A 26,777-nucleotide genomic window follows, 5' to 3' on the forward strand; every position below is an offset into this window, starting at 1 on the left:
TCTTTTTTGCTGCTTCTGCCGCAGCTGCCTTGGCATCCTTTTAATGACAATCTCCTGACAATTGTCAGCTCCATTTCGTTTTTTGCTTTTGAACTGTTTGTTTTTCAGTTTTGTTTTTCCACTTTTTTTTCAGTTTTTTTTTTGTTTGTCATCTCATATCTCGTGTCAATTGTATTTCCCTTTCAAATTGTGCTCTCTCTCTGGCAATTATGCTTTCCTTTCTGTCCGACAATTTCCTTTGCTGCTTTTCATGTAAATTTGTGCTGAAAATTCAGCAAAAGCTGCAAAAAACTCATTGCAGTCAAATGCAGACGACTGACCAACGAACGGCAAAAGGATATGTCCATAAAGCAGACAAGCGTCGGCGCCACATGGACTAGACATAATCAGACGAACTAGACGAACGGAGCACAATAATTATAACCCATTTGAACTCTGTCGGAAATATATATGCGATTGCTGGATTGGATAAGTAAAGAGGAATGTGCTTTATAAAAAATTATAGAGTGTGTGTTGCATACTCAAGCAACGTGCTTGTTTGCTGAAATATTTACTAAAGTTAAACCACTTGATTAGAGGAGACGACTCGATTCGATTCGATATAGAGAAGCCATGACAACTGAGCCGACGACTTTCTGCAATTTAATGAATGGGAATGAGATTTTGCAATTCGTTTTGTGCTTGGCTAATGAGTTAAAACAGAACGTAACATATGTAACATACATACGTACTGAGCACTCAAATATTGATTAAAGTTCGGACAAATTGAGAGAGTCTTATGCAGTTTTTGTTGCCTGTCGAATGAAAGGACAGCAGACAGACAGACAGACAGTCTGACAGACAGGCTGCTCTAGGCGTTTGTTGTTGGTTGTGTTTGGTGGTTGTTTTCCTAGTGCAACCCCACAGGGGTTGGTTTTTCTCAGTTAGGCTGACTCACGTGCTGCTTGCCACAGACTACAGCCTGCTGCTGGCTGCTGCCTGCTGCCTTCTGACTGCCACTGGCTGCAAGGCTCTGCCGCACTGTTCATTATATTAAACAAGTTTGCGCCATAAACGACGCTGCCACAGGCACCAGACGTACAGACATCGAGAGGGACGACAGAAGCCGGCTTGCGTGCAGCAAACACCAATACAAATACATACACACAATCACACATACACATATGCTAAGAGGGTTGCTTCAGCTTGTCCTTCCTGCCAGGCTGCTTTTGGGCCATAATAAAGTCGAGCGAGCGCATGGAACTGAAAATGCGACAGGCAGCAGCAGCAACAACAACAACAACAACAGCAACAGCAGCAGCCCAGCCCGACTGACGCATGACTCATGCAAGGTGTGTTTAATGTGCATTTTAAGGGGGCGTGGCTTCCATTTGGCTTCCCCTTTTGGGGCTTAGTCGCTGCGACCGTCGAGACTGCAGCCTTTAAATGCTGCAGCCCAATGCTTTCTAATATCCTGTAACGAGAAAGCATATAGAAAGTGGGCAATTTTGACTGTACAGCTGTCGAAATAAAACAAGGAACAAATTTTGTCATAAGTATTTCAAAAATGTATTATTTTTTTAAATTTAGTGATGCCTTAATGTAATAAAAGTAAAATTATCATGAGGCGGAATAACTGTTGAGAGTGGTGTTCACTTTCACAGTTTATTTGTGGTTCTTTGGCACATTACGTATAAGAAGTAATAGTAAATATAACGTCGGCAATCTATACTATACTGACTAATAGTATAGACATATTAAGTATACGCAGTGCATTAAATTCGGCTAGTTAGTAGAGGAAATTTAAGTGCATTTAATATTCCGTGAGCTTATTAAGTATACGCAGCGCAGGCAAACAGTTTGTTAGTAAAATCAGACTAAATACTTGCACCATAAACTAAATCATTATTAATGCGAGGTATATCTTATTCGTTCATTAAAAAGTCTTTTTTTTTTTTTTTTGCAATTTTTGCTTGTTTTGTTTGTTCATTCATGTATGTGTAATGCAGGCAAGGCAAGACAAGCAAAGCCAGCCAGAACGCCTGGTTTGTGTTTTTTGTTCCCGTGTTGTTTGTAGTAATTTGCCGAGTTTCCTTTTTGACGCATACATACACACATAGAAACACACATAAATACACACAGAAGTGTACAACAGAAGCAGACAGTCGCCTGTCTGCGGCAAAACACTTGTAGCCCCATTTGCCAAACGCTGTCGATGTCGATGGTTGGCTTTTTGTTGTTGTTGTTGTTTCATTTGGCATGCGTACACTCTATGATTATGTGTGTGACTATGTATGTGTGTGTGTATGTGTGTTTTGCGGGGAGTGTGTGTATGTGCCTCATTTGGAGTGACCAAATATTTGCATATCATAAGCAACCTCAATCGCATGGCAAAGGCGATCGTTGGTTTGCAATCCACAAGCGGTCCACATGCAATCCACAAACACACATAAAGCGAAAAACAGCTGGTCACGGGTTGTGATTGTGTTTGTGCCACACGCAGATTGCATTTACCGTTATGCTGTGTTGGAAAAACAACCCTCCCACCCTCCATAGAGTCAGACACACACAGGGGGGCGCAACGGTGGTTGATGCGACCCTGACAAAAATCAATATGCGGCATGCGGCAAGCTCGACGGCAGCTCGTCCTTTTTTTCGGGTGGCAAATGCCGGCAAATACACGATGTTCTTGCTGTTGACGCGCTTATGCTGCGCTAAACATACACAAAAACAGAAATAGAGAGAGAGAGCAAACGAATAAAAGAGCGACAGAGAGAGAGAGAGAAGGGAGAGTGAAGTTTGTGTTGGGCTTTGCTTGCCGCAAGAGTTGCATTTAAATTCTATTATATAATAGGCAAAAGGGGTGCTGTGCCTTTTTGGTCTGCGAGGGTGTATAGCACTCTCTCTCTCGCTCTCTTCCTCTTCTTCACTCTCTATGTGTGTGAATGGAAGCGTGTGTGTGTGTGTTAGTCCTTTGACAAACTGCATCAAAGGCAGGCAGGCTACAAACAAATGTTTACGTTGTGTGCACTCAGCTTAGCTTTACATTTTTTCTCCATTTCAGCTTTCGCTTTTTTTTTTTGTTTGGCGTTTTTATGTTTTGGAACTTCCCCCTCAAAAAAAAAACAAAGTCAAATGAATCATTCGCCACCCCACAGATAGAGAGAAACTAATGCCAATAAATAAAAATGAACTGTGACATTTTCTTTATGAAGAAACCCCCAAAAAATAAAAGAAACACGCAACCCAACGACGACTCAAGAACTCAACCCCAAACCCGAAAGTCTCCATTATAATATGAAATTGTTTGCGTGCTAATGAAAAAATAATCAGCAACTCATTTCGTATGTATTTTGATTGTGTGCTAAAATGCGCTTAGAACTTGGACTTCATTCATTTCCACTCTCCTTCTCTCTTGGGGCAAGAGTTAGAAGTTGACGTTGGAAGTTGGAGTTGGGGGCTGTTTTAATGATGATTCTATCAGGGGATGATTCATCGCTTTGCACGCGGCACGCTGTCAGTCATTTGTCAGTTTGGCTGCTTCAAGAGTTTCCGGCACTTTCGCTGATTGGATCTAAGAGATTTTGGCTGCGGATTTGAATTCCTCTTTAAAAAAAAAAAACCAAAAAAAGCAAAAGAAGGAAAAAGAACAAATACTAAAAATTAAATAAATGTGTATAACTTTGTTGCAAAAAGTTGGCAACAATAATGCAATTGGAAATGTTTTATGCTTTACTAAGCCGCAAAGTTTAACTGAAACTCTTTGGCACACACACACATACATAGTGTTTTCCCTTTAACCCCTCGACTACCCTCGGTCGGTGTGTGTTATTGTTGCTGCTTAGACAGGCATGCAGAATTTATGGTATTGAAACACGCAAAAGTTCAGTTGGAGTCAAATCGAGAACTTGGGCGCATTCACAGAGTGCTTAGCACACACACACATGAGTGTGCATATATCTGTGTGTGTGTGTGTGCGCCATTTTGCAAAAAGCTTCGAGGGTTGGGCAAACCTGCACTCTTGGCTTCAGCCTTAGTCAGGGAGCTAGAAGCAATGTTCTACACCGTCTGACAATTCTCTTCCTCTTAGGTGTGTGTGTGTATGTGTGTGCGTGTGTGTTGGGGGTGATTAACCTTTGACTTGCAACCACTTGCTGCCAGTCGATTGCTATCGCGCTGACTGATCCCAACAACATATGCGACTCCCAACAACTCCCAACTCCCATTTCGCACTCGAACTTGGGGCCTCGTCGTTAGCTGCTTTTTCACTTTGGCTTCAACCTTTTTGCTGCTCTTTGCCTACGCTTTTTTTTTCATATACTCTTCGATATGTTATGTATAAATCTTTGCTGATTGCCCAGATTGTTGTTGTTCTCGGCTAGATAATGGCCCTGATTGATTTCCATTTAAGTGGATTTGACTAACGGTAATGCGATTATTGCCATTTTGTTTGGTTCCCTCCACATAACATTCATACATATGTATGTATGTACATATATTCCCATCATGCACTCGCATGATTATTTGCATTGTTTATCTGACAAATACTTTCGTCCCTCTCATTGCACGTACTTATGTGGTCATGGATACCATGAGATGTATCTCGATGTACATATCTCGATATTTCATCAGCTTAGTGATTGCGAATTGTGGCAGGAAAACCACATGAAAGAATGAGACAAAACCAGAGGTGGGGAATTAGTGTGAGTCGAAATCATGTGACGAACAAATAAGAGAAGCAGCTGCAAAAGAGATCGGAAGATATGGCAGGGATAATGCGAGATTCGACGATAACAAAGTGTAAATACTAAGCAATAAAAATGAGAAAACATTTTCAAACTCCAAAGAAATTGGCATTAAATACAGGATAATAAATGATGAGTTTTATAAACTCTTAAGCTGAAAAAAAGAGATAAGAAAGTTGAAATTTTAAAACAATAAAATAAGAAAAGATTTCATCACATTAACGTCTACCAAAACTAAGAAAATTGGTATCAAATGTAGGATAACAAACGATTTATTTCATAGGATATACAATTAAATAAAATGTTAAGAAAGTTGATATATTAAAATAAGTTTATGAATAAAAATAAGAAAAGATTTCTCAAAACAAAAGAAATTCGTATAAAATTTAATATTTCATAAAATAAATTGAAGTCTTTAGAAAGGAAACATAAGTTAAGTTCATTAGCAATGCAAATAAATGAAAAAATTTGATATTAAGTGTAGGATAATAAAATCACCATATTAAAAGAAATTTAAAAAGTAAAAAAAAAGTAAAATAAAAAAAATATTAAAAGCAAGATAAGACATTTTAAATTTCACAAGGTGTTAAGAAAGTTTGAATATTAAAAAAGCTTATGACAATTAGTAAAACTACATTTAAATTGAAAATCAAATTCATTGCAATATAAATAAATTGGTATTAAATGTGAGATTATAAATTTAATAATTTATTAAATTCAGATTGAAATGCAAACTTTAAGAGTTTGTAACAATTTATACAACTATAATTAAATTCATAAGCTAAGCATTAAATTATTAATCATTGATTTAAAGATAAACTGCAACGCGTAGTCAAATGAGCATGAAGGCCATTTAAATATAGTAAATGTGGGACGTCAGCATGACATTTGATTCAATGCCAATAAGTCAATATTTAACAGAAACTAAATATAAACACAAGTAATGAATGCAATAAACGCCAATTAAAGATGGAAAATAAATAATTTTGCAGAAAATTATAAACATTTCCCTTATGGCAATTGAAGCGTATTAAAATTGTGGAATAAATCATTTTAATGAACTTCCATTGAAGTGATGATTTACATCATAAGCATTAATTAATTGAAAAACAAAAGCAAAAGCAAAAGCAAAACCCAAAGCCAAATAGTAATGTGTGAGTTTGTAATAATTATGCACAAGTTGAGCTGATTTACATTTTGATATCGATATATAGTGCAGATATATAACTACAGACATGCAATGTGATTTAATGGAAAACTGCTTACGATGTCAAAAGAGAGATCGAAAATATAAAAGAGAGAAATTTTGTGCTTGCCTTTTAATTGCAAATTAATTTGCATTTTAATTAATTTCATTGGAAAATATTTCAAAATTTTTGCATTGAGCATTTCATTATGGAATCAATTGCTGAATAGATTGAACGCAATTATCAAACAATGAATCACTTCGAACGATAAAGAGCGAGAGAGAGAGAGTGAGAGAGAGGGGGAAGGGAAGCGACCCTCTCGATTGGGGGAGGCAGCTGTTGCTGGAAAATAAACAAGGAAGAGTCTTGGAAAATTGAAAAATTTACAATTGAATTCATTTCGAAGTGCTTGGGGAGAACGGAAGAGGGAGAGAGAGAGTTGAGGGACAAAGAAACTGGCCAAACAAATGAATATGTTAAAAATAAGAAAGAAAATAAGAAAGAGCAGCATAATGAGGGATGGCAGTCATCAGAGGCATAAGAAGGATATGCGTAGCACAAAAGATGGCTCAAGGGGGATGGAGTGAGGGGGGGAATCGAGGGGGGTTGCTTTCTGGATTGCGCTTGTAAGCAATTAATGTAATTTGTTTTTCTCTCCTGCTCCTTTTTGTTCTCCATCTCCATCTCCATTTGCTTCGCTTCGCTTTGTTGTTACTGCCTCAATGCGCTTGCTCTAATGGCATACAAATTGCGTATACGCAACGTGTGCGAGCACTCCTCCACTCAAGTAGTAGGAGTATGTGTAGGAGGGGGAAGGGGTGGAGTGTTACTTTCCGCACCATTTAATTTACGTTAAATATGCCAATAAAATTTGAAACATGATGCCGCCTAAACAAATTCCAAATGAATGTTTGCTTTTAGGCGCACAGTCAAAAAAACACACAAAAAGAGGCAAAAGATGAAAAAGTAAAGCAAAAGATGAAAAAGGCTAGCAAATACCAAAGCTGTGGCAGATCAAGATACCCTAGAAGCAGGCAGCTACAATCTAGATAACGTGTATTTACCACTTGTAGATAAGACAATCGGCTGACCCTTTTTGCGTTTAAGTGTGGTTACAGGGTATAGATACTCCAAAAAAGGTCCTTTGGCATTTAAAATTGCTTCGGGCCCGAGGCTGATAACTGTCCCGGGCAAATGGCCGGACTGCACATTATGTTTAATTAAACCAACTTGAGGGCCCATCAGGTGTCCAGAATATTTGCTCAACAATTGTCCGCTAGCTGTATGTGTGTTGGTGTGTATGTGTGTGTGGAGCACACACATTAACTATACAGGATGCTTGGTCGCATTAAAGTCAATTTTAATGTGATTCTCGTGTTGGCAAAAATCAAATAAATTTTCATTTCCATTTTTAGTCAGTCTCATTCATTTGAAACATTTACGAGACGAGTAAGCAACTTTATGCTGAAAAATATATAGTTGGACTGGGCACATACATATAATATAACACTATATAGGGCTGCTCCTTTATTATAAATCCATTATACAAAGCATTTTGAGGCACTTTTTTTGTTGTTGTTTAGTTTCAGTTTTGTGGCAGAGTTTTCTGCGGTTGCACTAAATTATTAACGCACTGGCAGGTAAAGTAACCCCAACCGTGTGTGGGAGCAAAAGAGAGGGAGAAAGAGTAAGAGTGAAAGCGAGAGAGAGAGAGAGAGATAATGAAAACCCCCATTCGGCTTAGGCATCATAATTAACTGCGACATTTTTGGCTGCTGCTTTTGCGGCACTTTTTTTCTTGCTTCTGCTGTCGTTTTGTGGGCTAAACCAATTTGCCAGGTCTTAGATTTTAAGCATTATTAATGGCCTTGTTGTTGCAAGTTGCGAGTTGCGAGTTGCGGGTTCCGAGTTCCGAGATGGCAGTTCTTTAGGCTTTTACTTTTTATTACATTTCATTACCTTGCATATTTAAATTTCATTTTTGGCCTGTGTGGAACGCAGCTGCAAAAAAAAAACCAAAAAATAAAAGTAAGGTAAAGCCCGGCATGGCAGCTGTCACAACATAAATGTCTGACAGGACATTCAGTGAGGCGTGCAAAGCCAATGAGCTAAATATGCATACATTATAAGCTGCAGGATATAAACGAGGGTGGCACTATAAGAGTGCTATAAACCTATTAAATGTTTGCCCAGAATTGATTACATTATCTGCAAACTATTTGAAGAGTGCTTAACTACATATTAAGAGCTACTTAAAAGTTGTTTTTGTTCAACTTTGTTTTTTTAATGTTGTCTAGACATATTTTAAAAACTTTGTTTGCTATCTCACATGCTGAATTATAAACAACTTCCTCTTGAAGCCAACGCAAAGCAGCTCAATTAGCTGTTGAATTATGATGCTGAACCAATTTGAAGCCATTGACTTAACGACTTGAAAGTCATCTTGCATGAAACTTTATTGACAAGTTGCCTTTCCCTCTCCGCTGGCTGTTTCAATAAGTCATTGAACAACCCTCTGAACTATGACTTTGCACAGATTTATCAAAACCCAAAGGGGAAACTATTATACAGCTGTATGTGTATTGAGGTCTTTGAGCTCTTTGTGCTCACGCATTAGCATTTGTTGTGCTGGTGCCATTTATGGTGCCTTTGTATTTGTAGTAACTAAGTGCGAGTCTAAGTAATTGCCCTCGCAACCGAATCGAGTTGAGTTGGAGTTGGAGTTGGGAGTTGGAGTCGCGTAATAAACGCAAACGCAAACCCCGAACTAAAACCGAGGGGCCTACAAACTTTGTTATTACATTTTTTCTATGTTTCGCTTTTACGAGGAGTTCAGCTGCCAGCCAGCTGGTAACTGCTTTTTCTCCCTCCTCTCCTCTTCTATAGCGTTGAATTTTGCAGTTGCCATTATCCTTTTTGCTTTTTTCGCGCGCTGCCCTTCCCGTTCTTTCCTTTTTTCGGGCAACATTTTATGGACGCCGTCACGTTTATAAATGCAAACATTTAACATTTGCGCTAGATGGCAATGGATGGAATGAGAATTTTTGGGCGGCGCTCTTAACTATTTAACAGTCGAGCAGCGTTTTTAGTTTCATTTTCATTTCACAGTTCGCAGTTTCCCATTTTGTGCTGCGACTGCAGCAAGTGAAAGCTATTTACACGCATTTGGAGCGAATGCGAAACGTGCCTTGGTCCTTAAATCTTTATGTGCGCGAATTGTGCCGCAGGACTAAGTATTGGGTTGGCTGCCAAATGAAATAGCGCAAAAGCACATAAACAGGCAACACAACAAAATCCCAAACCTAAACCCAAACATAGAGCACTAGAATGAATTCGTTTTGTTGTTGGTCAGCTGCAATTCGGTCAAGGGACCGCAATGAGAGTGAGAGTGAGAGCGAGTGAGAGAGATCGAGAGTGTAAGCCGCAGTCCGAAAACGTTTCGGCTCTCGAAACTTGTATCATTCAGTTGCACTTTCACGCCTTCACACACACACACACACACTAACACACAAACACACAATAGTTCAGGTCACATCCAAGCTCAGCCCTTTGGGACTCAAGTCGCTGGCTTAGTTTGTAGTCTGCTTAGATAATGTTGCAGTTGTTGCTGCTGCAGCTGCATTTGTGCAACATTTCTCAAGTGTTTTCATTGTTTGTGTTGCTGTTGGCCACTTAGTTGTTATGTTCATTGGGCTTTGCACTTAAATTGTTGCCTACTTATGCGGGCCGTGAGCTTGGACACAACTGAGCATTCTTCCCACTTACATAACTCTCAATGACACTGACTGCTGCCTCCTTCCACTTTCCATTTTCCACATTCCACTTGCTGCTTGCTGCTTGGCACTTCAATGCGCTTTGCTGGAGCTGCTAAATATGCAAGTGTTCTCGAATTCTGATTACATGAGATGTGTAGAGCTTTGAAAGTTGCTGAAATAAATTGCATTTTATAATACGACTATTTGAGAAGAACTTACTACGATTATTGGGGAAGGTATAAAAGGCGAATTAAGTATTACATCAACTGTAAGCATTGATTTATATAAAGAAACGTTCTGTAAAATTTCTGCAATGTTCCAGTGATTTGAGATAAACTTACAGACATTATTAGAAAAGTTTCCCTTTCAAACTTTAATATTTTTTTAAAATTTATCTTTCTTAATTTTATACGTGAAAATGTGCAATATTCCATACATTTATGAAAAGGCAAAACTGCTAAAATAATTTTCACAATTATTATTATTTGGAAATTTGGAAAAAACCTACAAGCTTACAAATTTCCTTAGGAGAGTTTAAAAAGCGACTTAAATATTAGATCGCTATCGTTCAATATTATATTTTTTTTTAATATTATGTACAACATTTTCTGTTTCCTCTATAATTTTTTAAGACAGCTCATAAATGAAAAAATGAAATGAATATTTTATTTACATTATGAATTAAAATCTTTTAATATTATAAGCTGAAGATATAATTTATAAGCTGTTGATAATTCAGAATTTGCGAACAACTTACTAGTGATTGTAATATTTTTAGCAAAAGTCTAAGACAGCAGTGAAATCTGCTGAAATAAAAGTAATTTTAAATTATATTCCTAACATTATTAGAATAGGTTCTTTGGGGCGAATTAAATATTTTATTAACATTGATCTCCCGTTAGTAACAGTCCGTAAAAAAATGACTGCATTAGTTCATACATTTTTTAAGGTGCAACTCCAAGCTGTCACTTTCCGCTTGTGTTGTTGTTAGTTTCGGTAAAAATGTAGAGTAAATGGTTTTATGATTTTTTTATGATTCTGCCAATTGTTGAGCTGAAATCATTCATGCAAAATATGTAAATATGTGCACTGCAAATTGTGCAAGCTTCACGGCGGAGTGGAGTGTCAAAACACAGATACACGGACACTCATGGACTTCCAACATCCACATTCATGAATGACTGCACATCGATATCATCGAGTAGAGGAGGAAAAAGAGAGTGTGAAAAAATGAGTACAACATATGTGCGAAATACAAGAAGAGAATACTCTGCATACTGTGAACAATTTGCAATTGCAAAAATGCTACATAAATTATATATTTAAATTGTATTTCAGTTGTTTTTTTGCTGTCGCAAAACTGTTGGGAGTATCTCGTTTTTTAATGCATTGGACGAGATAACAGCAGTTGGCATCAGTCGAATGATACTTGAAATTGAAATTGAATTACTTTTAAGAAGGCAAGTTTCTGGGAAACTTTAACGTTTGGCATTGACTTGAATGGATTGAAGTTTAGTTTCTCTCGCTCGCAACTGAAATCTTATTTACAATGTTTTCATCTTGGCCTTACAAATTGAAATACTTTTTCAATTGTTTGGCCCTCGCTTAACTTGCAGCTTTTGCAGATGTTTTCTTCGCGCAACTTTTGTGTCATGCAATGGATAAAGTTTTGGCACCGATGACATTAGTGACGTCATCTATTAAGTAACAAGTAACGAGAGATACAATTTTGCTTGTATCTTCAGTCACCCCGCTGTGTTGCAATTAATGGCAAGAATTTAATTTATGTCACGTCGCAGACATTGAAAAGCTGCCATTTTCCAGGCGCCGCACATTCTACACAGCCGTTAAAATGTTTGTCATTTCGCATTTCTCGGACCCGACAGCGAGAACAGTTTTCAAAAGTGTTTGATGTGCCGTACGTGATGTTCGTCTTAAACTGCTGCATCCCGACGCGGTCACGTGGCTCCTTTTCTTTTTTTGGCGAAACGGCTGCGGAGGAGGCCAAGGATAAAAACCACGCCAAGTGGCGGCAGTTAATCAAAGTTGATTTTTATACCCTTTTGACAGAATACGAGCATGCGAGACTTTATGCCTTTTGCCATATTAAAAAGTGCCTCCCAGAATCGCATGACAGACAGAGACAGAGACGGATATCTAGGGTTTCTATTGATATTGCGACAACCGTAATAGAATTTCAATGTTTGATTAATTTTTATTGACCCTTTCAAGTTATTGAATAAAAATACTATTTATGCAGCTTATTGAGGATAATTCCATAAATACATATCACATATTTGCACTGGGACTTGAGAGCTACAAAGGAAATAGTTCAGAAATAAACTAAAATTCTAAGATAAGGAAAACATATAATAAAGGATATGACTTTATAAAAATGTACAATTAAGAAGATCTTTAGAGATCAGTAAACAACTATATCAATTAGATGACTTACGAAAAAGATTGAGTGTTGTCTACTGCATAAACATATTAATAAAATAACAAAAATTTTTTAAAATAAATTAACTTCAAAAATAACTTAAGAGGTTAAATATTACATATATAATATTTATTGATAGAAAAACAAGTTAAGAAGATTATTAAATATCAGTCAATAACTAATTCAAATAGGTTATCGTTGTAAAATATTCACCTTCCATCTTGTGATTGTGTATAATAATAATAATAATGTGTTAGTATAATAAAATACGAAATATGAAATAAAGAAAAAACAATAAAATGAAAAATGTACAAAAATATATGATGAATTGTTTTGAATGACAATATTAAAGACAATTACATGCTGCTAACATATAACTTTTAGTTCATACTTCAGAATAATTTATGTTCCTTTTATAATTCGTTGTTTTCACAAATATTGTAGCACAAAGAATTTAAACATATTTGCCGTAAATTTAGTACTGCAGTAAATATATGTACATAACAGTTATATAGAATGTTTTCTATAAAAAAATCACTTTTTTTGTTGTTGAAATACTATATGAGAATAGCTTGTATAGAAGCGAATGCTGTGCTGTGGCGATAAGTATCTTTGAGGGTATTAATGCCTTCAACTTTTCGCATTTCATGTGCTGTTTGCTTTGGGTTTCGCACATAATGAAGTGTCTCGTGTGTCCGTCTCCAGTGTCCAGTGTCCAGTGTCTGATGTCTGTTGGCTGGCACTGTGTGTACAGATGCTCGCAGTTTGCTTGTTTTGCAGCAATTGAAACGAATTAAATTCGGAAGGTATTTAATTGCAAGTCATTATACACGAATGTGAAATGAAATATGCAGCTTAAATATAAATATTTATTTCAAGATTAAAATAATGTGTGAGTGTTTGGGTGTGTGTGAGGCGTATTTTAAACGTTTATTATCGCAGGCGGCAAATGTAAATAATATAAATAACATAAATAACTGGCTCAACACTGAAATTGTCTGTAAATATAATACGTTAAATCGAAATTGTAAATTGTGAATTTCCATTTATAGTGTATCCCATACCGCGGGCCAGTTTTTGGGGGCATGCAATCTATTAATACAAACACACACATACATACATACATTCAAATTATACACACACGCAGACAGCAGTCGCCTTGCAGCCAAAAAGGATTTCTAGGAAAAAAAAAGAAGAGAAGAGCGAAATTGTATTTCATGGAAAATTAAATTTTCGGTACACAAATTCAATGGTCAAGGCATAAACATTTTCCCGTTTTTAACCCCTTTCTTCTCCACACCCCTTTCTGCATCCCTCTTTGCATGTGTAATAAATGCCCCATAGGGTTTTTTTGCTTGGGTTTCAATGCTCGTTTTGATGGGTTTTGTGTGGCAGTCAGTAAATGTGTGTGGGAGTCTGTGTGTGTGTGTGTATCAGACAGAGCTTCGACATGACCATAGCTACATGTTTTGCTGTTATTATTGTTGTTGTAGTGGTAGTTGTAGTTGTAGCTGTAGCTACATGTTGTTCCCATTGATGGAAAATCAATTGAATTTTGTACTTGGTTCACTTTTTGGGCTCTCTTCTGTCCAATCAATTCATGCTGCCGCAGCTTCATTTCAATCTTGCTGCTGCAGTTATAACTTTTGCCAACAATTACTTTACTTTACTTACTTTACTTCAGAGTGGAGCCAGAAGAGAGGAAATCTGCTCAGCAGTTGCAGTGCAGCTATTGTTGTTGATTCAACTGTGGCAACAACTGAGAGATTGCAACTTGCATTATGTGTGTGAGTGTGTGTGTGTGGCAAGCACGTCCTTCTTCTTTATGTCTGTTCCACTTATGGCAATAAAAATTCCAATATGTCTGCCACATCTCAGCTCGGATAATTGTCAGCAAGTTCTTGCCACGCTTGCCGGTAAAATTTGCTGAAACTTTTTTTTTGGGTTCCGTTTCAATCACTTTCTTAGAAGACTTTTGGCCAACCTTGACACATGTGTAAGGCCTAGGCAACCTGTGTGTGTAAACTGTGTGTCTGTCTGCCTGTCTTTAAAGCTGAACGCTTCGTTGCCTCTCAGCACAGCCCACAAAATTTTCTTATTACTTTACGCTTGAGGTGATATTCCCACACTTGCGTTTAATTTAATTTTGCTACCCACTTTTAGTTCTTTTCGCTTTTCAGTTGCAACTTTTCTCTGCTGCACACAGTTTGACGTGGCCACAAACGTTCGCTTCAACTAAAACTTTTACCTCAGCTACTGCTGCTGCTGCTGCTGCAGTCGGTCGTAGTTTTAGTCATAGACTTGCTTTCCCATGCTTCCCCCACCAGTTTGTCAGACGCTGCGGCGGGTGCTTAATTAGCGCTTGATATATGGAGGTCTCGAGGTACAAGCAAATTGTTGCCAGCATGCTTCTGCTGAAGATGCTGCTTCGGGCGCTGCTGCTGATCCACATGCAAAACCAAAGTTTGAATCAGCATTTTGTTTAAACAATTGCCGCAGCAAACTTTATACTTCATAGTAGATGCAGCACAGATATGTCGGCATTATAAAAGAACTACTGATTTCATTTCCCAAGACGCAGAGTGAGAGTTAAACTAGTAGAGAGAGTGTGCAGATTCTGCAGTTGATATGATGGAGATACAAATGGGAGCCACTGTTGGAGTAAAATTTAATCAACGTCATGCAAATGAGATCAATCAAAGCAAACACATAAAAAGCAAAAGCATTAAAAACTGAAATATGTTGAATATAAAAAAGTTCAGTTCGGAATGATCAATTACATATAAAAGACGAGACACTAAAAACTAATATATTCAGAGGATAAACAAGTTTAGTTTAATATGATTATGTTTTAGAAAAGAAGAACTAATAGAAAACAGTAGCTAAAGAAATACTTTTCAGAATAATCATTTTTTATACAAATAAATTCAATTATATCTCAAATAAAAACTAAAATATGCAGAGGATAAACAAGTTAAGTTCAAATTGTTTGTATATAAATATTTTGAACAAAATCGCATAAAAATTTTAACTAAGACAAAAGACATTGAAAGATAAAAGATAATAGTAGCTAAAAAAATTCTCTTAAAAATTATATTATATATACAAAACAAATCAAAATTCAATTATAGCCAAGACAAAACGCAATTAAACATAAAATTATCAGAGGATAAATAAGTTTAGCTTAAATTGATTAATTTTATAGAAAAATCAAATAAAAATACAATCTTAAAATGGACAAAGCTTTTAAATACTTGAAATATTTTGAAGTCAGTTCAGTCAAGAATGATAATTTTTTAGATAAGGCTTGTAATTAAAACAAATTCCTTCCAAACTGAAATTTGTAGAGGATTAAATTAAGAAAGATTAATTTTTAGTGAGTATACGACAGATAAGTTTGAAATCTGCAATTGAGTGATGATTTAAAGCTAAAGACGCTTCAATTGAAATTCATTCAGTTGTGTTATAAATAGCTTAAGCACCCTGCAAATATGAAATCAAAGTTGTGACAGTTGGAAATGCTGCTTTCTTTAAATTTACGTCTGCTTGCAGAGTATCTGTTAGCTGTGCATTGATAGTTGAGTACTGAGCAGATTAACTATAAATCTTTCACAGCTGCCGAGGCACAAACATTTTCACATACTCGCAGCATTTCTCTTTTTGGATGGCTCCTTTAGAACTTTTTCGACGCAACTCCCAAAACTTGTTTGGACTGATTGAGTTGAGTGCATCTTTTCATTTCACTATTTTAAATTGAAGACATGAGACTCCTTCTTCACGTACGTGACTTGAGCAAAACATGTGCATATTTTTATTTCTGAGTACTTCTTCGTTTTTAATTTTTTTGTTTTGTTAGTAACTGGAACAACACTGTTAATGGATTGCTATTAAGATTGTGCTGCTGGCATTTTGGCTTATGAGCGATCATTAAATTCTCTTTTTTCTTTTAGTTGTACTCACAGTTTAATGGATTCTCACTGCGTATTTGTGTTAATTTCTTTATACTTTACACTCATTTCTGTTCTTTCGACTTTTTTCTCATTGCAGGCGGTTGGCTGGCATTAACATTGAGTGATTCTTTCGCTGCGGAAATGTGAGTACTTAATTAAATAATTTAGCCAAATGTGAGACAAGTTCCCTTTAAGTTTCACACGCATGCAAATCAAGAAACGGACATTCTAGTAGAGGTTGAATTAATTTCGATGTGAACGCACCTTCATTATGTAGTTTACTTACGCTCCGGTAGCATCCATTTGTGTCTTGTAATGAGGGACAGATTTCTCCAAACGAAACGAAACGAAAGACTCAAACAACGAACTTGCCGATCGCGTTTGTCTTGGCCGAACTTAATTACGCCCAATGGATGAAAATTATATGTATGTAAGCGTATTTACCTGGTGCGTTCTATAAGTTCACCTCTTGTGCTTGTTCTTGTTCTGGTTATCCATCTTTGTGATGGCATTTAACACGCAAACTCGCCACCGCTCTCTCTCTATCTCACTCACTCACTCTCTGTTAACGAGCATTCATATTCATACGGTTAATGTCTTTTTGCTGGCACAGCTACCCCAACCTCTCATCTCGCAGTCGCAGCCCCAGCCCGAAGGCATTAAATTGTAGCAGGCCACATAGTTTAATAGCTTCTTCTCTTGTCTATGTTTCTCTCTCGTCTTGCAACGGGCTTTAAAACATGTTTGTTTTTTGTTTTCTATGTTTTTTTTTCGCTTCATCTTAGAGTTCCGGAGGTATGGGGAATTGTTACTCTCTAGCCATTTGCCTGGGTCACTGACCACAGACAAATCCAAAACGGTTAAACAGCTGCCAACTAGCTGTATTAGCCATGGCTGAACACTTGAGATTCTCAAACTCAATGCTGATCAGTTAACACTTTAAATTCCAGCAAAAAAAAACTGCTTAAACTGATGCTTTGAGTTGCTGCAAGAATTGACTCATTATTGAAGCATAAAATGGCTCATTCTAAAGCAGCTTATGGCTGCAGCAAGGTGTAAACATAATGACTTTAAATTAAGCTTAAATCTGATAGAACTTAACTTCAGCGATCGTTGTAATAGGAGCTGAGCTCCGAGGATTACTTTTATTAGAAACATATCAATTACATTTTCACTTGCAAGCAATTTTTCGTTGGGAAGCAAGTAATGCCTTGTATTTTCTTTATTATCGCTACTCATAGAGTAGAAGGGTATTTTACAACTTTATGCATCCAGGAAATGTATGTAACAGTCAGAAGGAACATAAGTATATATATTCTTGATCAGAGTCAAGAGCCTAGTCGATATATCCATCTGTCCAAATGAACACATGGATCAGTAAGAGTTAGATATGTAATTTTATATATTTTGCACTCTATGGTATATTTAGCATGTAGTACTATACCAATATATTGTATATTTTACATGTACCAATATACCAAATATATCCATTGTTATATTATTAGTATTTTTAAGGTATATTAATTTGATAGATTTTAAATTTTAAAATTGCCGCACAATTCACAATGAGTAGCGGGTATCTCACAGTCGAGCACTTTCGACTGTAGATTTCATACTTGTTTTATATTACATTTATTTTACATCTAAACAGCTGGGTATTAAACATTCTTTGCGGTTAGTAAGCTTATTATTCATTAGCTGTACTGCAAATGGAATTAATTTAGATTTATTCTTTTACACCGAAATAGCGTGAATGAATATTAATTAGGATTTGAAAATTTACATTTTTCTATTTTTTTGTCATCGCTTTCAATATGATTAATTAGCATATGAAAATGCAATTGATAATCAGCTTTAATGCTGCATAAGCTCTTTTCGTAATTTCTGATGCTATTTTTCGTTGATTGTTTTCTAAGCCCAGCGCACAATTTGGTTAGCGATGGAAGAGAAATGGGAAAGTGGGCAATCAGCAGTTGATTAATTAAATGTGATTAATTTGAGACCATAAACAACGACGTCAGCAATACGCATTACAACAATAACTTTGGCAATTAATTGAGCCATCAGGAGTTGAGTGTGGCAATGGACACCCGAAATGGGCTGAATGTTTTCTTTTTTTGTGGCAAGCTGTTTTTGCTCGTTGCAAGTGGCATTAACTGCATTGCAAGAGCCGCAAACATCACAATTCAGCTATGCATTTAATAACATTATTAGTGCGAAATGTTTTAATTTGTTTTGCGGGCACAAAACCAACAACTGCAATAAGAATGCTCTTTAAAATTCGACGCTTGAGTCTCGGGTTTTGTGGTCGACATGAAGCAAAAAGCTGTGGAAAAGCATAGGGAAAATTGTGAGGAAAATGCACATAAAACAGCAAGATTTTGCTGCAGCTTTGCTGGCAATGAATAAGTAATTATGCCCAAAGAGTTTACGACTAGCAGATGGTCTATGGATATTTATAGTATAAAGTTAACGAAGGCCAGTGGAAGTTTTATATATTAAATGTATATAAATGCGAAGCCTTTCTCTATCTGCCATATTTACAGGGTATGCACAGTATGTGCTGGCAATTTAATAGAAATATTTGCAGGTCTGCTTTATCTATCGAGTTCATCTGCGAGGCAATTGCAATTATAACATATATAGAGGAATGTGTGTGTGTTGAAAAAAAGCTGAAACATTTCAATAAAGTTTACATGCTTCAGTAGCTGCGGCTTCTTTTTGTTGCTTTTTCCTTTTTCACTTTGGTTCTTGGTTTGTTTGCCACTCAATTTGCGGCACGTTTATGATGTTGCATGCAGCACACGTTAGGTACATATTTACATTTATTCTTCTCTCTACACACATTCAAAATGTTTGTACAAAACTTTTTGCATTAAAATGTTTGACAACAAAACGCTTTGACAAAAATTGTGCAAAATCATTTCAGCGAACTCGAGTCGAAACTAAAATATTCGAATGAAATAGCAAAGCAAACTTTTCTCCACAACATTTACAACAATTTAATGAACAGCTGACAAACAATTTTAGTTCTATGACAAATCAAATTCCATTAAATTTGTTTTTTAGAAAGCGAAAAACTATATTTTTTGGCTGCTTCAGCTGGTCGTTTTAATTGTGTTTTGTTTGGGTGTTGTGTCGTTTTTGTCGGCTCTTATATAAGAGTTTCATGTGTTCCATTCAATTACCTAATAACTGCTCTTTTGGGTGTGAACGTCACGAATACGCTGCTGCTGCTGTGGCTGTGGCTGCATGTAGATTGCATTTGGGGGGCCAGAAACTCGTATCTTTCCGATCGGGCAACATTCACGCCATGCAAAGCGAACAACGAGAAACGGCAACAAAACGCATAAAAGTCGCCATTCAACAAGAGCCAAACAACAACTGGACACTCCATAACAAAAAGGCGCACGGTTTTCGATGTTTTGGTCTTGCTTTTCAGCTGGTTTCGTTTTTGTGGCCAACGCTCTTGTTGGTCGATTAAACAAATAAGCATCGCTGGCAATTGGCAGCTCGACGCGCAGATACCAACCTCAAAAACAACAAATAGAACATTCTCTTCGGACAGCAGAAACATTTGCACACAGCTCACATAAAAACTTGTTGGTACTATGTGACTTTTCAAAGTCGGAAATTTGTAGCTTAAATTATAAATGCAATTAATTGTATGGTATTAAGTATATTATTTTAAATAGCCATATTCTTATACTTGTGAGTTATCCTGAAATTTTAATTATAGTTTTAATATTGCTTCCAATAATGGAAATTCGTTTGGCTTATCGTTAGACTCTTTTTTTTATCTGATATTTGTCTAATATCTTAAATATTTGTTCTACTATTCAGAGAAGATTCATTTGAGCAATTAACAGTTGCAAGTTGAGCTACTTTTAATGATTTAATATGACGTTTTTAATGTTGATTATACTACTGGAAATGCAATATGAGTTTATATATTTTTCCACTATTTATAAAAATTCTTTTAAAGTTTGCTGTCGTCTTAAGTGATGATAATATCAGTTATCAGTTTAGTTATCTTAAATGATTTGATATGACATTTTAAATATTATTTCTCCGACTGAAAAACTAACCAATTTTGTTTTATTATCTGCTCACTATTTTTAAGATTGCTGCCTTTAATAACTTAATCGGATATATGTACATAAGTATAATAGGATGGTGCTCACACTTTTTAGGCAGCTTTATTATAATTGTTAACGTATTATTGCTATTTAGCATTAACACAATATTATAGCTGGCCATTGAATAATTCTATACTACAGAGTTTTCAATCGTATACTATTTCAACGCATTTAAAATTTATATCAACAAATGTATCCATCATATTTGCTATTCAACAAAATATTATACCCAACGTTCGGCAACAATGTTTTGGTTGGCTTTTGTATAACAATTGCTATGTTCGCTGCACATTCAACACACAGTCTCCCATTCCCTGGGCACTGTCAGTAGTTGGAACTGTCCACGAAGCGAAGGCCTTCAAAAGTGCACATTATAAATTGGGCGCAGTTCACAAGGGGCGCATTTTTCTTCACTCAGCTGCAGTTACTCTGGCTTTTGCTGTTGCTGTTGCTCTCTTTCAGTTGCAGTTGCAGTTTGCTGTTTGCTGTTGTAGCAAAACACAAATCGAAAACCAAAAGCCGACAAATGTTATAAATAGCATTGAGACTTGGATGCAGAGCAGCAGCAAAGCTGTGCTGAGTTTGAGCAGGAAAACTGGGCTCGGTTCGTGGCATGAATTGCAAAATTTTGTAACTGAAACGCGAAAACGGTAAAGTCCAAATAAAAGTTGACTGTCAAAAAAGCAAAAGAGAGAGAGAGAGAGAGAGAGAGAGAGAGAGACAAATAGCCCAAGAGAGGGAGAACGGAAGAGGTGGCGTGGGGAATAACAACTATTCCAATCAATTGAAGCCGGAGTCCAAGTCGAGGCTACTGAGGAGCAATCAACGTTTCGCCACAAAGGAGGCGACTCGGCAACTCAGTCAACTGGTCAAACTGGTTGACACAGTTGGCCAAAGGCAAACAGTCGCGAGAGGACAGAGAGAGAGAGAGAGAGGGGGAAGTGCAAGAGACAGAGAGAGAGAGAGAGACTAAAAGTAGTTTATAGACAACGACGATAGCGAGTTCTCTCTGTTTCTAGCAGCTCATAATGCAAAGGTGAGCATCAGCATGACAGAAAGAGTATAGAGAGGGAACGGAGAGGGGACTGAGCTAGAGAGAGAGGGGAGAGAGGGGAAGGGTACTGACTGTGATGGGTAGCTAATGTGCAAAAAAGACAAAAGAAAAGTCACTGCCACGACGATGCAAATTGTCTTCAAAGCGAGCAGCAAACTAAGAAATGACAAACTGCAAAACGAAGAAACTAGAGATTGTCAGTGAACACTTCACCTTGCTGTTGTTGTTGTTGTCATTGTCACCTCATGTTGTTCGTGTTGTTGTTGTTTTTGACAACTGAGAGTGACCTGCGACATTTGAACTGTCGCTTTTCACTCTTTGGCATAGTTGCCTATTCATTTGAATCATCATCGTCAAAGCTGGTATTTGCCACCAAAGTTGAAAGACTAGACAACTCTTGCTGCTAAAAAACTTTTCCGTTTTTTGCAGCTGCCTTGTGGCATCATTTGCAATGCAATGCATTTTAAGTGACCGGTCATGGACACCACGCCCATTACGCCCACCGCCTAGTTTTCATCCTCCTTCTCTATGCTCCTCCTTTTTGCAGCTTGTGTTTAATTTGTCCACCTTAATTATGTACATTTTCTTCCATGGGCTAATTGACAACTTGTTAATGCGACAAGCTCAAAAAACGTGAGCTGAAATTAGTCGAAGCTCAAATACTCTACTAAATTACTTCTAATTTAAATTCCAGCAAATTGAGATTACAGATTTGAAGATATAACGAATATTTTATTATGATTTCTCTCTTTAATTCAAGTTCATCATAAAAATGATAACTTAAAATACCAAAATGATGTTAATATTCAATATAAGTTAGATGAATTCAAATACCCTACCATAGCTTAACTATTAAAATCTTTTTAATATCTTTTTTAAATTTGAGAAAATGTAAAGTAACAGAATATGTTCTTCTGTAAATATTTCCCTTTGACTCCCTTCGTCTTTAATTTAGGTTTTCATCAAAGAAAATCTTTTTATTCGTTCTTCTTTTGGTTACCTATTTTAGAACTTAATTTTCTTACCCTCCCTCTCCCTGTTCAAAAAAATGAGTGGCAATTAGGCGAAACTCAAATACTCTACATGTAGTCAAATTATCTCTAATTTAAGTTAGAGCAAATTGAGGTGACAGAATATGTTTTTGCTATAAATTTTAATCTTGCTTTTCCTCTTTTTAATATCTTTGTGATGAGAAAGGGAACTTAAAAAGCCAAAAACTTCGTACTCATTCTTTGAGTTACCCACTTTAGAACTTCATTATCATACCCTCTCACAAAAGAAGAACGCTAATTTCATCAAAATTTTGCAGCTCCGAAAAATCTGTGCTAATTTTGGCCAACTTGTGATTTTCCATTTTCCATCGCTCTCTGTTTTAGTGTCCCACTTTAACATGGTCTGCTGCATTTTTAGTTTTCAGTTTGTTCATTTTTATTTTGACTGCTTCGCCAGCCAGCAGTTTTTCCAGCTGTGACGCGTCTAATTGGGCAGTAAAGTATTTTGGACCACTAATAAATATAATAATAAATTTCGCTCGCTTTAAGCAGCAAATTGCGAGTTGGAAGTGTATTAAGTTAAATTTTATTATCATTATTATTATTAATATTATTATATGGAATTATGTTGCAATTTGGCTCTCAACTTGGTAAATCCACTTGGACAACAGCACTTTGTGCCATAAATTGGCTGGGTTTTTGCAGTTTTTAACTGTTTTTCAACTCCATAAAGGACACTTGAAACGTTTTCCATTCGCAGTGGCAGCGAGGGTTGCTAAAGTGATGTATGGTTACTTTTGGAGGCAACTAAAATTAAGAAAACCAGCAAGAGATAATTGTAGAAATATTGCGAAAAATCAAGAAAAACGATGCTGACAACAAGAATTAGTTTCGGCTCTGAGTTTTCAGGCTTGTCGAATTTTGAAAAGATTTTTATTTCATGGTCAAGTATTTTTGCTGAGCTGCACTTAATAATTCGTTAGCTCTTTGACAGTCTGAATTGATGAGGCATGTATAACAAGTTGCTTTATAGAGTATGCCAAACTGAAGTTGATATCTATAATGCCACGCTTCGATTTGCACTAAGCCATCCATCATGTTGGCTATTGCATTTAATAGCAAAACAGTTTCAAGAGTCGAGTCGAGTCGAGTACAATCTGTATAAGGACTTGACTCTGTCAGAGTTATGGCTCATTGCGAATTGTGAATTGCAACTAAGAGAGAGAGAGAGTGCAGAGGAAATAAACTCGTTTTGTCTGATTTTAGCTGGTTGGGTGCGCAGTTTATTGATCTACCCACGTATGAGTATCATGTTTATGCACGAGTTGAGTAATTGCAAAATAAATGCAATGCCTGATGCACTCGCAATTCACAGATTCAGTTTATTCAGTTGTCGAGTGGAGTAGAGCGGATGAATGGGAAGGGGAAGCGGAGCAACGGGGAGTCTTTTGCGGCTCTCTGAATGAGTTGGTTCTCAAAAGCATTCGCATGTGAATTGCGATGCACTTCAAATGCCAAAAGAGGCAGCAGCCAAATACCAGAGCAGCAGCAGCAGCAGTAGCAGCAGCAAACGTAGACTCGACTCCTGCCACCTGACCGTGCCACACACACAGAGTCTCGTTTGGGTTGCCATTAATACAAATGCGTCACTTTTGCTCGCAGCACTTTGACAGCTTCACATCAGGCAGAAGCTGAAGCAGAAGTAGAATCAAAAGCATAAACATAAGCATGAGCATAAGCATAAGCCAAGCAAGCAGAGGCAGCTCTTAAAGCCTCTCTGGTGATTATGTCTGAAGTGGCATGCGCCGCGGCATGTGGCAAATGAAAAGGCGCACAAAGAGTTCAACTTGAGGATATGAGGACAAAATGCTCAGTGCATTAATTAAATGCAATATACCCGGGATATTGTTGATGTTATTAATGCAGTCACAAAACTCTCTCTCACTGAACTTGAGAGTAATGCAATTTCCTGCTCAGTGTTTATTTTATGCAATGAAAATTACGAGCTCTTCTCTCTAGAAAATGCGTCGAATATGTTTCTAGCTTTCCATTTGCCATTTCGTGCTTGCATCTTATAGCAAATGCAACATTTGTGTTGGTGTTTGTATTTGTGTTTGCGTAAAATAACAGCACGCATCTTCTGGACTTTTGTTTTGCAGCAAAGCAGCTTATGGCTTTCATATTGTATGAATATGCTAAGCAGACTGAAATACTCGAAATGAATACGTCTACAAATTTGCATGAGCCTTCAATTTCTGCTTGATGGACTACGCAAAATTCGGTTAGCTTAATATTTGTATACCGCTCTCCAAAATTGAAATAGCTTAGAAAGTGAGCGGAGTGAGTGGAATGAGGAGTGTGGAAGGTGAAGGATTATGTGCATAGAAAATCTCTAAATCGAACATCATCATATTTTGCTTTCAATTTTCTAGCTGTTTGTTGGCAAAAGGCACTTTCTGTTGGGGAGGGGGTTGGATTGGTTGTAGTAGTAGGTGGCGCCATCTATCGACAACTGGCTGACAACTTTGCGAAGTGCAAGCAAATTGCAGAAACTGGGGAAAATTTTCATATTCATGGTTTTGCTCACTGCAAAGGCGAAATTCGCATACAAATTGTTTATTTCCACATGAAGCTCAAGGAAACCCTCAGAGAGAGTGAGAGAGTGCGAAGAGAGAGAGAGTGAGAGCACGACAGGATGAGGTTGGGTGGGTGTAAGGGAGGATAACTGAAAAGCTGGAGTTGGCGGTTGCAGCATCTGCATAAGCTGTGACGACTCAATTTACCCAAAAACCAGGCAGCCAAGTGTGGAGCCAGCGCCAAATTGAGACAATATTTGCACACACGTTACACATACGCCATGTTGCACATGTTGCAAGCCAGCTCCCAGCTTTCGCTCTATGTGTGGCGTCTATAAACGAACTTTTTGCATGTTATTGGATTACGTGGTGCAGCAGGGGGTGAGATACGAGACGGGGGGTGGAAGCGGGTTGGCAGCATGAAATGAAACCACGTAACAAAATGATTGCATTTGCCAACAACACAAAACGCGAATAAATTTCGGGCGTTGACATAGCCTGTCGACTTGCCATCTCACTTGCTCTCTCTCTCTCTCTCCCTTTTTTGCTTTTAGTGTGGCTCTGTGTGTGTGATTGTTTGCTATGTGTATTTGCTCAATGATGACTCATTTGCTGAAACAGCGCGTAACGCTTTAATGAGTTTTTCGGGCAGCCTTTGGTGGCGACCCTGCCGCCTCTTTGGCCTACAGGATAAATGAAATTCATATTGATTTAAGACACATTTGCGCTCCTCCAGCTTGCCACATGCCGCGTGCCATATTGAGAGTCGTATTGACACTTTAATGCGACTCATTTACATTAATGGCAAACACACACAATTACAGACACACACACACACACACACACTCACAGATGGAGAGCTGCTTTATATTCCATGGCATATCTATGGCTATGTGGCTTGCCTTTTGTCTTTGCTCCTTGTTGTTGTTGCTGTTGTTGCTGTTGTTGTTGTCAGCGTCATTATTCGCGCCATTATTCCTTCTTGGAAAAGTTATCTCTCAGCGTGACTTAAAAGTTAAGCGTATTCATTATGTCCTTTGTGGCCGCTTTGCCACGTACAAACATCCTTTTGCTTGCTGGCTTGCTGCGCCTGTTGCCGCGCCTTTTGTTTTTATTTACTTTCGCAATTTGTTTCGACTCGCGAGTTGCGAATCGAGAAACGCGAGTGGAAACAGCCGCGACAAACAATAAAAATCCATTTGGCCTGCCTACGGCGAGGCGTGGTTAACTTACACTCCGTATACTCCTGTATTATCCTGTATTCTGTATTCTTTATCCTTCATCCTTTATTTTTAACGTCTGTCGTCGACGTCGTCGTTGTCCTCGTCGTTGTCCTCGTCGTTGTCGCTGTTGCTGGCTCTTTGCACTTAATGCTGATTAAGTTGCTGTCAACGCGTTGCTTAATGCTGATTGCTTGAGCTCCGTACTCTGTACTAGCTGAGGCATTCAGTTTGACAAATTTAAGCAGCACTTGCCACACCTCAAACGCTGTTGCAACGTTTCGCAATGCTCGTCGCATCGATTCGAGTTTGAAGTTGCAACTTCAACTCGCTGTCATAAACAGCTCGGCATTAGCTTGACAAACTTTCAACAACTGTCAATGCTGATTACCAGCAGCAAGAGCAGCAGCAACAGTGGCAGCCACTAGCTTTTCCAGTTACAACTATCCTCCACACACACCACACCACACACTCGCACATACATTATACACGCACACACACACACTCTTGCCTTCAAGTGGCTGCCACTCGCATTAATAATGCCTGAAAGAGTTTGTTGCCTTTTGCCGGCGCACTAAAGTATGCACTCGAAAGCTGTAACTTATAACTGTCGCACACACACACACTAGCACACACTCGCACACACACACACTTGCATAAAGTTGCCTAATGTGGTTGCTATCTTTACTGTTTTAGCAATTCATATGCCAGCTGTGCGCTTGTTTATGCTTGCAAGTTTT

The 26,777-nt window shown here is 37.5% G+C and overlaps 1 protein-coding gene across 3 annotated transcripts in view; it reads left to right on the forward strand.

Annotated features, from left to right (window-relative positions):
• LOC133845112 (protocadherin-like wing polarity protein stan) overlaps positions 1 to 26,777 on the forward strand; it is a 63,344-nt gene that overhangs the window by 11,666 nt on the left and 24,901 nt on the right. For all 3 annotated transcript variants that reach the window (XR_009894695.1, XM_062279474.1, XM_062279473.1), the window contains exon 3: positions 16,154 to 16,199. The gene's annotated coding sequence lies outside the window, so the exon portion shown is untranslated. The remainder of the gene's footprint in view (positions 1 to 16,153; positions 16,200 to 26,777) is intronic.

This window comes from Drosophila sulfurigaster, chromosome 3, assembly GCF_023558435.1.
Source record: "Drosophila sulfurigaster albostrigata strain 15112-1811.04 chromosome 3, ASM2355843v2, whole genome shotgun sequence".
NCBI lineage: Eukaryota > Metazoa > Arthropoda > Insecta > Diptera > Drosophilidae > Drosophila > Drosophila sulfurigaster.